Raw genomic sequence first — 14212 nt, forward strand, 5'->3', positions numbered from 1 at the left:
GTGAGCACCCATATTAGGGAAATGGAGAAGGTGTGGGTGAGGGCAGCATCCATGGTGGAAGGAGGAAAACCCCATTCTTTGAAGGAGGAGGATGTCTCAACGTCTTGGAAAGGAAGGCTGCATCCTGGGAACAGATGCAGTGGAGAGGAAGGAACAGAGAAAAGGAAATAGCATTTTTACAGGAGGCAGGGTGAGAAGACATATAGTCAAGATAACTGTGGGAATTGGTAGGTTTATAAAAAATGTTAGTCGATAGTTTGCATCCAGAAATATCATAGTCCCATCTGGCAATTCCCCATCCTGCTGTTATCTCATTGATTGTGCTTTAATTCCTGTTGTCCGATTCCCTATGATTGCCAGTTCCATTAATTACAGCACAGCTGGTTCCCATTAGCGAACATAAGATAAAACTCTGGCGTCACAGCCACGCTCTGCCAGTTCGTTGGTTGACTCTAGTGTGAGTAAACCTCGTTTCCTGATTCCTTAGGATGGTCAGTTCTAAGCTCTGTATCTTTTCCTGGATACTCTATGTAAACCTTGTCTCCATGTAAAGTCCCTCCTGGATACCGGTTCCCCGTTCGCGATGGTGCTAATGCCTCATGACTCTGTCTCCGCGCCTGTGTCCTGCACTTGGGTTCATCCCCAGCTACGTCCTTGCAACAGCACGAACTGGCCAAGAATGAACCTAGCGGCCATGGACCCCATGCAACAGGCCCTCGTCAGCCAGGGCTCCCTACTGGGTGTACATGATCAACTGCGATCTTTGTGCCCAGTCTGAGGATGTAAAGAAGGTCAGTGAGCAGGTTGACTGGGTATCCCCTCCCCTTACTCCATCCCTGCCAAGAACCCAGTCTGACCAAACCGCACAGCCTGGGATGGCTACGCCACTTGGGTCAGCAATACCATCACCTCGAGAGCCGTACGTACCTGAACCAGATCCCAACGCTGGGGACCTAGGGAAGTGCCGAGTCTTCCTGCTACAATGCTCCTTGGTTTTCAAGCAGCAGCCACGTACGTACACATCGTACAGATCAAGAATTGCGTACATCATGGGGCTGTTACGAGGGGATGCCTTGGCATGTGCCACTGCGATCTGGGACAACCGGCCAAAGGTCTGTTCCTCCTTCTCCTCCTCAGTCTCTGAAATGAACGGCCGATTTGCGGAAAGGACGCCGCTAAGCGCCTGCTAACTCTTTGTCCTGGTTCGCAAAGATTGGAAGCTCCAAACATTAGCGGCCGACTCTGGGTGGAATGTCGAGGCACTACAGGAAGTGTTTCGACAGGACCTCTCAGACAAGATAAAGGATGAATTGGCAGCGAGGGATGACGTGGACAGCCTGGACGCTCTGATCTCTCTAGCCACCAGTCTAGATAATCAACTTTGAGAGTGTCTGAGAGAAAAGACCAATCGTCCTGCTCCTTGGGTCAGCCCACGGCTCATTTTACCATCTACAACCAGCCCTAACCTCTCTCCCCCTTCCGTTCCTCACAGAGCTTCCACTCCTAATGTTCTGGTGAGTCGGACAACACTCTCTTCAATTCTCCAAATCTGGATGCAGATTCCGGCTACTGTGAGCTATCAACAACAGTCCCTACCCGCTTTGGTGGATTCCGGTGCCAAGGGAAATCTGCTGGATGAGGATGTAGCCTCCTGGGTCGGAATACCTCAGGAACCGTTAAGTACCCCTCTGGAGGCCTGGACACTGGACGGAAAACTGCTGGCTTGGGTCACCCACTGTACACCACCCCTGACCTTGATTCTGTCTGGAAACCATCAAGAGAAGGTACAATTTAATCTAATCCATTCTCAAGCCCCTGTAGTTCTAGGGTACCCATAGTTGAACCACCACAACCTACATCGACTGGTCTACGGGGAGGATAGCCAACTGGAGCCCGTTTTGCCACGCCACCTGTCTGCAGTCGGCAGTAGGGAGGCTACCGCGACCCCGCCTGTCCTGGAACCCCTCGACTTGTCTGGAGTCCCCGCCAAATACCACAACCTGGGACAGGTATTCAGCAAACAATGGGCTCTTTCCCTGCCTCCACACCACCCGTATGACTGCACTATCGACCTTTTCCCTGGGGCCTCGTTACCCACCAGTCACCTGTATAACTTGTCCCGTCCTGAGAGAGAGGCCATGGAGAAATACATTAGTGAATCTCTCACGGCGGACATTATTCGACCCTCATCCTCCCTGGTGGGCACCAGTTTCTTTTTTGTAGAGAAAAGGGATGGGTCGCTTCATCCCTGTATTGATTACCGAGGCCTAACCAACATAACTGTCAAAAATAAGTACCCACTGCCCCTCATTAACTCGGCATTTGAACCACTTTACAGAGCCACCATCTTATCGAAGTTGGACCTTTGTAGCGCCTACCATCTAGTCAGGATGAGGGAGGGAGATGAGTGGAAGACAGCATTTAATACACAATTAGGCCACTTCGAATACTTGGTCATGCCGTTTGGCCTCACCAATGCCCCCGCCGTTTTTCAAGCCCTAATCAATGATGTGCTGAGGGACTTTATTAACCGCTTTGTGTACGTTTACCTAGATAGCATCTTGATATTCTCCAGCAGCTCCAGAAACACATTCAGCATGTCTGCCAAGTCCTACAGAGTCTGTGGGAGAACAAGTTATTTGTGAAAGTGGAAAAATGTGAATTCCACGTTCCCTCGGTCAGCTTCCTGGGCTACATCACCGAGACCAGACAAATGAGGGCAGATGCTGAGAAGATCCAGGCAGTGGAAGAATGGCCCAGACCCACGACCCGCAAGCAACTTCAGCGGTTCCTGGGGCTTGCTAACTTCTATTGCCAATATATCAGGGACTACAGTCGGGTGGCAGCGCCCCTCACCCGACTTACCTCCCTTACAACACCGTTCCTTTGGGACCCCGAGGGTGATTCAGCATTCACTGACCTGAAGAGGCGTTTCACGACCGTTCCCATCCTGGTCCAACCGGACCCCTCCCATCAATTCATTGTAGAGGTTGACGCCTCTGACTCCAGGGTGGGAGCAGTTTTGTCCCAACAATCAACTCCAGACGAGTTGAAGCATCATCCTTGTGCCTTCTTTTCTCACCGGCTATCCCCTGCTGAATGAAATTACAACATGCGGAACCGGGAGCTACTGGCGGTCAAGCTGGCATTGAAGGGGGCGGAACACCCATTTATTGTTTGGACTGATCATAAGAACCTTGGATACATCCAGACCACCAAATGCTTGAACTTCCACCAAGCCCGCTGGGCATTGTTCTTTGGACGATTCAAGTTTACTCTCATCTACCGTCTGGGGTCCAAGAACGGGAAACTTGATGCGCTCTCCCACCAGTACAATTCCAAGGAGGACATTTCCAGCCCAGAGACCATCCTCCCACCACCCTGTGTGGTGGCAGCCCTCGCTTGGGAAATCGAGTCTATTGTAAATGAGGCCCAACAGGATGACACTGACCCCAGCAAAAGACCCGCCAATCGCCTTTTTGTGCCCGATTCCGTCAGGTTTCAGGTTCTCCAGTGGGGGCACACGTCTCGGTTCGCCTGCCACCCTGGGAGTGATCGGACACTGTCTCTCCTGAAAAGACACTTTTGGTGGCCTTCCATGAATGCGGATATCCATTCCTATGTCTCGGTATGTTCCCTCTGTGCCCACAGAATAGCCTCCCACCGTCTATCTGCCAGATTTCTTCGTCCTCTACCTGTCCCGAGTCGTCCTTGGTCACACATCGCCCTAGATTTTGTCACTGGTCTACCCCCTGCACATGGAAACACCACCATACTCACTGTGGTAGACCGCTTCTCCAAAACGGTGCATTTTGTAGCCCTCCCTAAACTCCCTTCGGCACAAGACACTGCAGACTTTCGGATTTCATCTCTGATCAGGGTCCCCAATTCGTCTCGCAGGTATGGAGTGAACATAGGATAAAACTCGGGCGTCAGAGCCAAGCTTTGTCAGTTGGTCGACTCTTGTGTGAGTAAACCTCATTTCCCAATTCCTTAGGACTGTCAGTTCTAAACTCCGCATCATTTCCTAGATGTTCTACTTAAACCTTGTCTCTATGTAAAGACTGGCCTGGATACCGGTTCCCTGTTTGCGATGGTGCTAACACCTCACGACTCTGTCTCCACACCTGTGTCCTGCACTTGGGTTCATCTCCAGCCACGTCCTTGCAACAAGAAATGGAGACAGAGCAATCGAGCAAGGGGAAGGAGGAGTCAGAAATGGACCAAGTCAATTCAAGGGCAGGGTGGAAGTTGGAGGCAAAGTTTATGAAATTGTTGAGTTCAGTGTGAGTGTATGAAACAGCACCAATGCAGTTGTCAATGTAGCGGAGGAAGCGCTGGGGAGCATTACTGGAGAAGACTTGGAACATAGACTGTTCTACATAGCCAACATAGAGGCAGACATAGCAGGGACCCATGCTGGTGCCCATGGCTACCCTATGAGTCTGGAGAAAGTGGAAGGAGCCAAAGGAAAGATTGTTGAGAGTGAAGACCAATTCTGCAAGACAGAGGAGAGTGGTGGTGGAGGGGAACTCTTTGCTTTTTTTACTGAGAAAGAAACAAAGAGCTTTAAGATTTGTTTTGATTGGGGATCGAAGTGTACATGGACTGGATATCCCTGGTGAAAATGAGGTGGTCATTGCCAGGGAATTGAAAGTTACTGAGCAGATTGACATAATTCCCTTTGGGCATCTTGTCCCAGAACACAGTAACAGTCCTTAATTTAGTTAGTTACAGACAAAATCTCCAAAATTTTTCAAGATATAAATTTGAAGAATATCATTTAAACTTATGAAATGACCAGAAACCACTGTATGGCATTGGAGGTCTATAACCTATATCATAATTAACACAAGGGGAAAATGATCCACTTTATGGAACAATATGTTTAAGACTACTTAAACATATCTCTCCACAATAACAACTCAAATTATTCATTGGTTACCAATGTTTAAAATATGGATGTTTCATATTCACAATTAGATATACTCATGTAACTCACAATGTTAATCTAAATTGCACATGGCCATTCTGGAATGTTGACTTTATTCCATCCAATGTTGATTCTAACAATTACCAATTACCAAATGCTATATAAGATAGAACGAAAGAAAGGTAGACACAGAAATACATAGATCATGTGCTTGCGAGCTTCCTTCAAAGAATGATCATTCTTCAGTCTCTTTTGGTTTACAACTGGAAATAAAAATAAAATACAGAACATTTCTCAACAGTCCAATCTGAGATATGCCTGGACAGTATTTGGTTATGCAAAGGTATCCCTTTGATTCAACCCTCAGTAGCACAGACTTTTAGCATGTGACTTGGAGTCAAATTACTATTTCCAGCCACTTTTCATTTAATAACCAGGCACCTTTCCAAACCTGTCACAGCATATTGCTTTAGGAATATTCCTTTAGCCTTATTATGTATTTTATGTTAACTGTTGCATGGGGCAACTGAGGAGGACCCAAGTGCAGGACACTGGCACATTGACTGAGTTGGGGAGGCTGGCATAGACGTGAACATAGAACAGCAAACCGGAGGAATCTTGACAGGGAGACAGGATTTACAAGGACTATATTGAAACTAGAGCAGAACTTAGAACTAACGGTTCTAATCGGACAAGGGAATGAAGTATCACATGAGAGTAGACCAACAAACTGGCAACCTGTGATAGTGACACCAGTATTTATTCCACAGTCTCTGATGAAAACCAGGTGAACTGCAATCAAGTAAACTAGCAGTAATTGGAAATCCTAAGACTGAAATTAGTGCATAATCAGGGAGAAAGGAGCATTAAAGGGGAACAGCCAACCGGAACCATGACAATTAACAACATCTTGCAAAAGGCTAACTGGTCAGTTTTGTCCTTTTGATATATACAGTGCCTATAAAAAGTATTCAATACCACGCCCCCAGAAGTACTTATGTTTTATTGTTTTACACCATTGAATCACAATGGATTTAATTTGACTTTTTTTGACACTGATCAACAGAAAAAGTGTCTTTCATGTCAAAGTGAAAACAAATTCTACAAATTGGTCTATATTTATTACAATTATTAAGGACATAATGATTGACTGCATAATTATTCACCCCCTTCAAGTCAGTATTTAGTAGATGCACCTTTGGCAGCAATTTCAACCTTGAGTCTGTGTGTATAGGTCTCTACCTGCTTTGCACATCTGGACACTGCAATTTTTCCCCATTCTTCTTTACAAAACTGCTCAAACTCTGTCAGATTGCTTTAGGTTCATGAGTTAACGGCCCTTTCCAACTCCAGCCACAAATTCTCAATTGGATTGAGGTCTGGACTCTGACTTGGCCATTCTAGGACATTAATTTTGTTGTTTTTAAGCCATTCCTGTGTAGCTTTGGCTTTATGTTGGGGTCATTGTCTTGCTGGTAAACAAATCTTCTCCCAAGTCGTAGTTCTCTTGCAGACTGCATCAGGTTTCCCTCGACAATTTCCCTGGATTTTGCTGCATTCATTTTACCCTCTAGGTTAACAAGCCTTCCAGGGCCTGCTGCAGTGAAGCATCCTCACTGCATGATGCAGACTCCACCATGCTTCACAGTAGAGATGGTGCAGTGTTTCGCTTATGTCAAACATAGGGTTTAGTCTGATGGCTGAAAAGCTCAATTTTGATTTCATCAGCCTATAGAACCTTCTTCCACCTGACTTCAGAGTCTCCCACATGCTTTCTGGCAAACTCTTCCTAAGATTTCATGTGAGTTTTTTTTCCAACAGTGGCTTTCTCTTTGCCACTTTTCCATAATGCTGCAACTGGTGAAGCACCCAGGCAACAGTTCCTGTATGTGGAGACTCTCCATTCTCAGCTACTGAAGCTTGTAAGTCCTGCAGTTCCATAGGTCTTCCCACACTCGTCCCCTTCTTGCACAATCACTCAGTTTTTGAGGATGGCCCGCTCCAGGTAGATTTACAGCTGTGCCATATTCTTTCCATTTCTTGATGATGAACTTAACTGTACTTCAAGGGATATTCAGTTACTTGAAAATTTTCTGGTATTCATCTTCTGACTTGTGCTTTAAACACCAACCTCTTTTTCAATGTCAGCACAGAAGGCGGAGAGAGGAAGGGACAAAGGAGCAGAGAAATGCACGTCTCCAGGATCAGAGACAAACAGCAGAAGACATGAAGGGACAGCGGATGAAAGCACTGCACGTCTCCAGAATGACAGTGAAAGGCACAAGGGTGGCTTATCAACCAGAAATGTTGTCATTAAAAGTGTCCTTCGTTAAATGAGGAGCAATATTTCCCTTGCTATGCATCTTTCTTCTTTAATAAACTGAGTTTTTCTTCTTCAATTTCCAAAGCAAAGCGATAGCAATAGCATTCAGGAAAATTTAATGTTCATTCTGGTCACATCAGACTGCACTACCTTTCTCTCAAACGGTCACCCGGTTGTCTAGTAACATATAAAACTCTGAGAAACTTCTGTAGATGTGTGGTGGAGAGTATATTGACTGGCTGCATCATAGTCTGGTATGGAAACACCAATGTCCTTGAATGGAAAATGCTACAAAAAGTAGTGGATATGGCCCAGTCTATCATGGGTAAAATTCTCCCACTCTTGGGCATATCTAACAAAGTGTTGTTGCAGGAAAGGAGCATCCATTATCAGGAACCTCCACCACACAAGTGATTCTCTTTTCTCACCACTGCCATTGGGAAGAAGACACAGGAGCCTCAGGACTCACGTCACCAGGCTCAGAAACAGTTATTACCCCTCAATCATCAGGCTCTTGAACTAAACGTCGAGTCACATTCCACGTTATACTGTAAAATATATTCCAAGGTAAGTAGGGATAGAGAATAATTTCTGTCCTTGCTGGTAATTACAGTGTTTTGGCAAATCTGCTGGTACTCTGTGGTTGTACTCCCCCAATACATGGGCAGAAATTGAGGATTGTAATACCAAGTGGAGAGGATCACGAAGATATGGCAAAGGGAGGCAGAGGAGCATTTGTTTACAAGGCTGCTTTGAAACACTGGGCTGTACAATATTTATGCATTCAACTTCAGATCGGAATGAATATGCCACAGTCATCTCTGACTTCATCAAGACCTGCACGGATAATTGTGAGTCTCCGAGAACGCAGTGAGTCATCCTAAACCAGAAGCCCTGGGTGAACTGTGAGATTTGCAGTCTGCTGAGATCTAGCTTTGCGGTGTTCAAGACTGACGATCTAGATTTCTACAAGAAGTCCAGGTACAACCAAAAGAATGCTACCGTGAGAGCAAAAAGGAAATTCTGTGTGAAATTAGAGACACATCCCAATACACCACAGCTATGGCGTGGTTTGCATGCCATTACATTCTAGCAGGCAAAGCCACACAGAGTAACTGGCACTCCTCCAGTGAGCTCCATGTGTTTGATGCACGCTTTAAAAGGGAGAGAATGATCTGCTTTAGGGATTTTCTTCTCTTCTGTGTCAGTACCCCAAGCCCTTAGAGTTACCATATCAGGAAGGGAGAATGGTTTTAGAGAGGAGTATGAATAAACACTGAGTAAATGGTTCCGGCCAATAAAGAGAGATTAGCTATACTTGTCAGATGTAATGTATATTGAAACAACAAAATGTGCAATGAAATACGTTATTTGCATCAACAACCAACACATTCAGATATGTCCTTCGGCAACCTGCAAGTGTCACCATGCTTCCCATGCCAACACAGCATGGCCACAACTTACTAACCCTCACCTGTATCTCTTTGGAACGTGGGAGGAAACCAGAGCACTTGGAGGAAAACCACATGATTCCAGGGAGAATATACAAACTCTTTCACCTCAACAGTTGAAAAAGTTTGGTATGGGCCCCGAAATCCTAAGAACTTTCTACAGGGGCACAATTGAGAGCATCATGACTGGCTGCATCACTGCCTGGTATGGGAACTGTACTTCCCTCAATCGCAGGACTCTGCAGAGAGTGGTGCGGACAGCACAGCGCAACTGTTGACGTGAACTTCCCACTTTTCAGGACATTTACAAAGACAGGTGTGTAAAAAGGGTCTGGAGGACCATTAGGGACCCGAGTCACCCCAACCACAAACTGTTCCAGCTGCTACCCTCTGGGAAACGGTACCGCAGCATAAAAGCCAGGACCAACAGGCTCTGGGACAGCTTCTTCCACCAGGCCATCAAACTGATTAATTCATGCTAATACAACTATTATTAAATGTATTTCTGTTATATTGAGTGTCCTGTTGTACATACTATTTATTAAAAATGTCTATAAATTGTACATTGCACATTTAGACAGAGACATGATGTAAAGATGTTTACTCCTCATGTATATGAAGGATGTAAGTAATAAAGTCAATTCAATTCAATTGCAAGGAGTGTCTTTACAGCTTTGAATCAATATAGTTATACAACATGCAATACAGTCCTATTCAAGAGAGAATCTGCAGATGCTGGAAATCAAAGTAATACACACAAAATGCTGGAGGAACTCAGCAGACCAGCCAACGTCTACGGAAAGGAGTAAACAGTCGATGTTTTGGGCCAAGACCCTACTGTCCTAATGAAGATTCACGGTCCAAAACATTGATTGTTTACTCATTTCCATAGATGCTGCCTGGCCTGCTGAGTTCCTCTTGAATTTAGTGTGTGTTAGTCATATACTGCCTCTTCTTATTACTTCAACCTAGTCTGGCAACATATGTATCTTTCTTACATCTTTTCTAGTTTAATGGCATCCCTCCTATAGCTAAGTGACCAGCATTGTAACCTCTAGTTTTGTTTTGTCCAGTTTGACACTTACTTAAGCTTCTATAGGTGCTTTAACTCAGCGTATGTGAAGTATCTATAATCACTTTGGTTTTATTTATTGAACAAACTAATTTTCTTAAAGTTTCTATTTTCGTTTTGTGGCATGTTATAAAACAAGCAAACATGATAAATGAATGTGTAATAAATACTGATGTCACATTGCTGTGACATAGTCCATTTTGATATACTGCAAAAATAAATCATGTTTGTCATAGATATGAATTACTTCAAAGGTGCAGAGAAGAAAAAGAATCACATTTATTATCACTGACATATGTCACGCTATTTTGTGCAGTACATAAAATGACTACTGTAGAGTGTGAGAAAAATAAATAAATAAATAATGCGAAAGAGGAATTGTGAGGGAGTGTTTATGCATTCATGAATTTGGAAATCTACTGGCAGAGTGGAATAAGCTGTTCCTAAAATATTGACTGTGGATTTTCATGCTCCTGTACTTCCTCCCCAATGGTAATAATGAGAAGAGTGCATGTTCCTGGCTGGTTGGGTGGTGTCACAAAAAAACCCACCTAGCACTCAGGGTCAAACCAAGGAATTGATTGTGGATTTCAGGAAGGGGAAGTCAGGAGATTTCAAACCAGTCCTCATTGAGAGACCACAGTGAGCAGCTTCAAATTCCTGGGCCTCATCATGTCGAAGGATGCATCCTGGGCCCAACACTATGATTCAATAGTGAAGGCATACCAGTGACTTTACTTCATTAGGAGCTTGAAGAGAGATACTATATCACCAAAGACACTAGTAAATTTCTACAGATGTATGTATGACTGCCTGGTATGGAAGATCCAGTACACAGGATCACTAGAGGCTGCAGAGGGTTGTAAGGTGTGTCAGCTCCATTGTGAGCATAACCCTCGCACCATCAAGGACTTCTAAAAGGGTGGTATCTCAAGAAGGTTTGCTTTAGATACAGATTCAGAATTATTAAGAGTAGTAGCACCATATAACAAAGTTATGCAAGGTTCAAATAATAACTGGCTCCATTTTTTGAGCCAATCAAGAATATAAATCAATTCTGACATGAATTTTGCAGAAATATAACAGTACAAAAACTATAAAACAGATCTACAAAGACATACCAGAACCATCACGAAAGACAAACCACGCTTTGTTCCTGTTGCCTCCAAAAGACGAGTCTGTGGTACACCTTGCAGAAGTCCTTACGATTATGAGGCATGGTGAATCTGGAGATGAATTAGAATTGGAATTGCAATTTGTTTATTATTTTTTCTTGTGCAGAAGTAGAATGAAAGTTTAGTTTTGCATACTGTTCATACAGATCAATGCATTACACAATGTATGAAGGTACTGTACATACATAAGGTAAAACTAACAGAATGTAGAAAAAGTTTAACAGCTACAGAGAAAGAACAGTGCAGATCATGGACAATAGAGTGCAAGGTCTTCACGAGGCAGAATGCAAGGTCCATCGTACTGCACTAAGGAACCATTCAATAATCTTATAACAATGGTGTAGAACCTGCCCTTGAGATTGATGATGCACTTTGAGGGTTTAAAAAAAATCAGCAATATAGAAGAGGGGAGATGAGAGAATGTTGGGGTTGGTGGGGTATTTGACTATGCTAGCTGCTATATTGAACCAGCAAGTAGAATAGACATAGTCCATGGAGGGCAGACTGGTTTCTGTGATGTGATGATTTTATCAGATGATGATTCTGTTTGTGTGGATTGCAAAACTAGGTCATCACTGCTGCCTTCAGAAGAGATGTATTTGAACAGAGGCAGCACAGTTCATGGTATTGAAAGGAATAAAAGGATCTGTGATATGGTACAAGAAACAAAATTAATTATATTAAATTTCATATTAAATTTATTGGCTGACACTAAACAGTCGCTTTTCAGCTTTGTTAGGGCAGATGATTACTACGGAATAATATTCAGTGACATTTTCAATGAATGCTTCATCCCCACTGACTCCTGAATTGTCAATGTGAAGAAGGAGCTTTCAAGGCAACAATGGGAACCCCAGGGTATGTGCTAGATGCACAGGAGAGCCCTGTACAAGCAACAGAAGGAAAATGTCATCTTACAAAATACCCACATGTCTATTCCCCTTCCTCATCCCCATTTTCAGATCTGCCTATCTGTAGAAAAGCCTATGTGATCTCATAAAATGCTTTAAAATCTACAAAACTGGAATAAAAGCAAGTCGTTCTCTTGCCCAAGGAGCCACCAAAGAAGCTGAAGATGAAGTGCACCAATTATTCTATTTATGATACCAAGAAAAAAAAAAGATTAGACCAAGGTTAATAAGCAAACTAGTTGTAGATTTGTTGAATAATTCCCAAATACTCAAATAATCTGAAGCAGTAGTTCAGAAAATAAAATATCTATCTTATTTCTTAACTTTTTCCAGTAACAGTTAAATCCAAAGCGGTACCACTTGAACCATGAAAAGTATAATCCTCTACTGTTACCATCACACAATGTACATCTGGAATAATTTCTCATTTAAACTGCCTGTTAAAATGACAGAAGTTCCACACTCTACTTTCTCTATTGTTCCCTAAATATCCATAGGACAAACTGGTGATCTTGGTCTTGCACTTGGATTATTCTGCTCAAGTGTTATAGGAGTTGAATTAGCTCCACCCAGAGTGCAATTGTTGACAAAGGAAAAGGCAGCAATGAAAAAAATAACATAAGGGTAGACAATTTTTGGAAATTTGAATTTAATTTTGTCTTATAGTTCTGCTGCAGCAAGTAACAATCACTCAGAGAAATCAATACTTAGGTCAACTAAAGATGTTGCAAGGACGTGGCAGTGGAACGAACCTAAGTGCTGAACACGGGCACGGAGGTCGAGTCGACAGGCATTACCGTCATAGCAAGCGTGGAATGGGTGCCAGGGGAGTCTTTACCCAGAGTCCTGGTTTCAGTAGAGAATTCAGGACCAATGCTTGACTTGGAACTGATAGTCCTAAGGACCATGGAACAAGGTTACTCATACACAAGTCAACAAACCAGCACCTTCTAGTTGTGGTCACAGGATTCTTATGCAGCATTGGCTGATGGAAAGCAGGTGTTTGTAGTTATTGGAACCTGGGAATGATTGGGAACTAAACGAGGTGATTTAGGCCCAATTCCTGAGGAAGTTAGTCAGGTGCTAGAAGGGACCATGACAAAAGAGGATTTATTGATTCATCTTTCATCTGTAGAATGGAGAAGAGCCTAATCACCAACCAGATGTGGCCCACACACTCTCTTTGTAGGAAACAATATTTTTATACACATTTCATACATTTTCATGGAGATGAGGTACAGTGTCTCCACCAAAATATAGAGGTTCAGTTAATGTCCAAAACATGATCAGCAATTTCTCTACATGGCTCCTGGAGATCCCTGATGTTGATGAGTATCCAACCATGTTGAAAGCATTTCTTCAATCCAATCAATCAATCAATGTACCTGTCTGTTAGCACTAGCCACATTTCCAATGGAATTCTCAATGCTCAGCAGGCATTTCACCCCTTCCTACATTCCTACAGAGATCAAATATTTTGAATATCTCTTTTCCATATTCTTGGTAGCACAGTTATGTTAATATAGCACCAGTGATCAGCAATTGGGGTTCAATTCCTGCTGGAAGAAGTTTCTACATTCTCCCTATGGCTGCCTGGGTTTCCTCCAGTTACTCTTGTTTGTTTCCACATTTCAGAAAGGGTTAGAAAGTTGAGGGCATGCTCTGCTGGTACAGGAAGCATGTCACAATCGCGGGCTGCCCCTCAGCATTTATTTGGACACAATGACACATTTTACATTTTGTTTTGATGTTTCACTGTACATCTGCTTACCTTATCTTTTAGACTTTATTATTGCACTGGCAAGGGTACAAGATGAGTAAATGGTGCAAGCTAGTACCATTAAGGCAGTTTCATTGTAAAAATTTTATTGTGTCATTGTTACATATCTGATTTTTTATTAATATCATTATTATAATCTCAGATTAGAAAACAATAATGTAGTGTCTACTGCTCTCTGTAAATCACAGGATTGTCTAGACTATATGATTGCCTGTAACCCTTAGAGAACAGACACAGTCCGGTTAAACTCACATTTTACAAACCGATTGTCCCAGGAAACGCTCTGATGAGCCTAAGGTGTGATCCTTCTGTCACACCTAATTCAGAAGACTGAACCTGTCCTCAATACTCCAGATGTGGTCTCATTAGGGACCAATAACATCTTTCTACTTCTACACAAAACATTGTACAATAAAGACCAACATATTAGTGTCATCCTAATTACTTGCTGAACCTACATGGTTACATTCAATGAGTTGTGAGCCAGACTAAATCTTTCTGAACACGGAAATCTTTCTCTTTCTTAATATTTGTAATATACCCTGTTTTCTTTTAATCACATGTAAA

The sequence above is a fragment of the Hemitrygon akajei genome, chromosome 10 (assembly GCF_048418815.1).
Source record: "Hemitrygon akajei chromosome 10, sHemAka1.3, whole genome shotgun sequence".
NCBI classification, from domain to species: Eukaryota; Metazoa; Chordata; class Chondrichthyes; order Myliobatiformes; family Dasyatidae; genus Hemitrygon; species Hemitrygon akajei.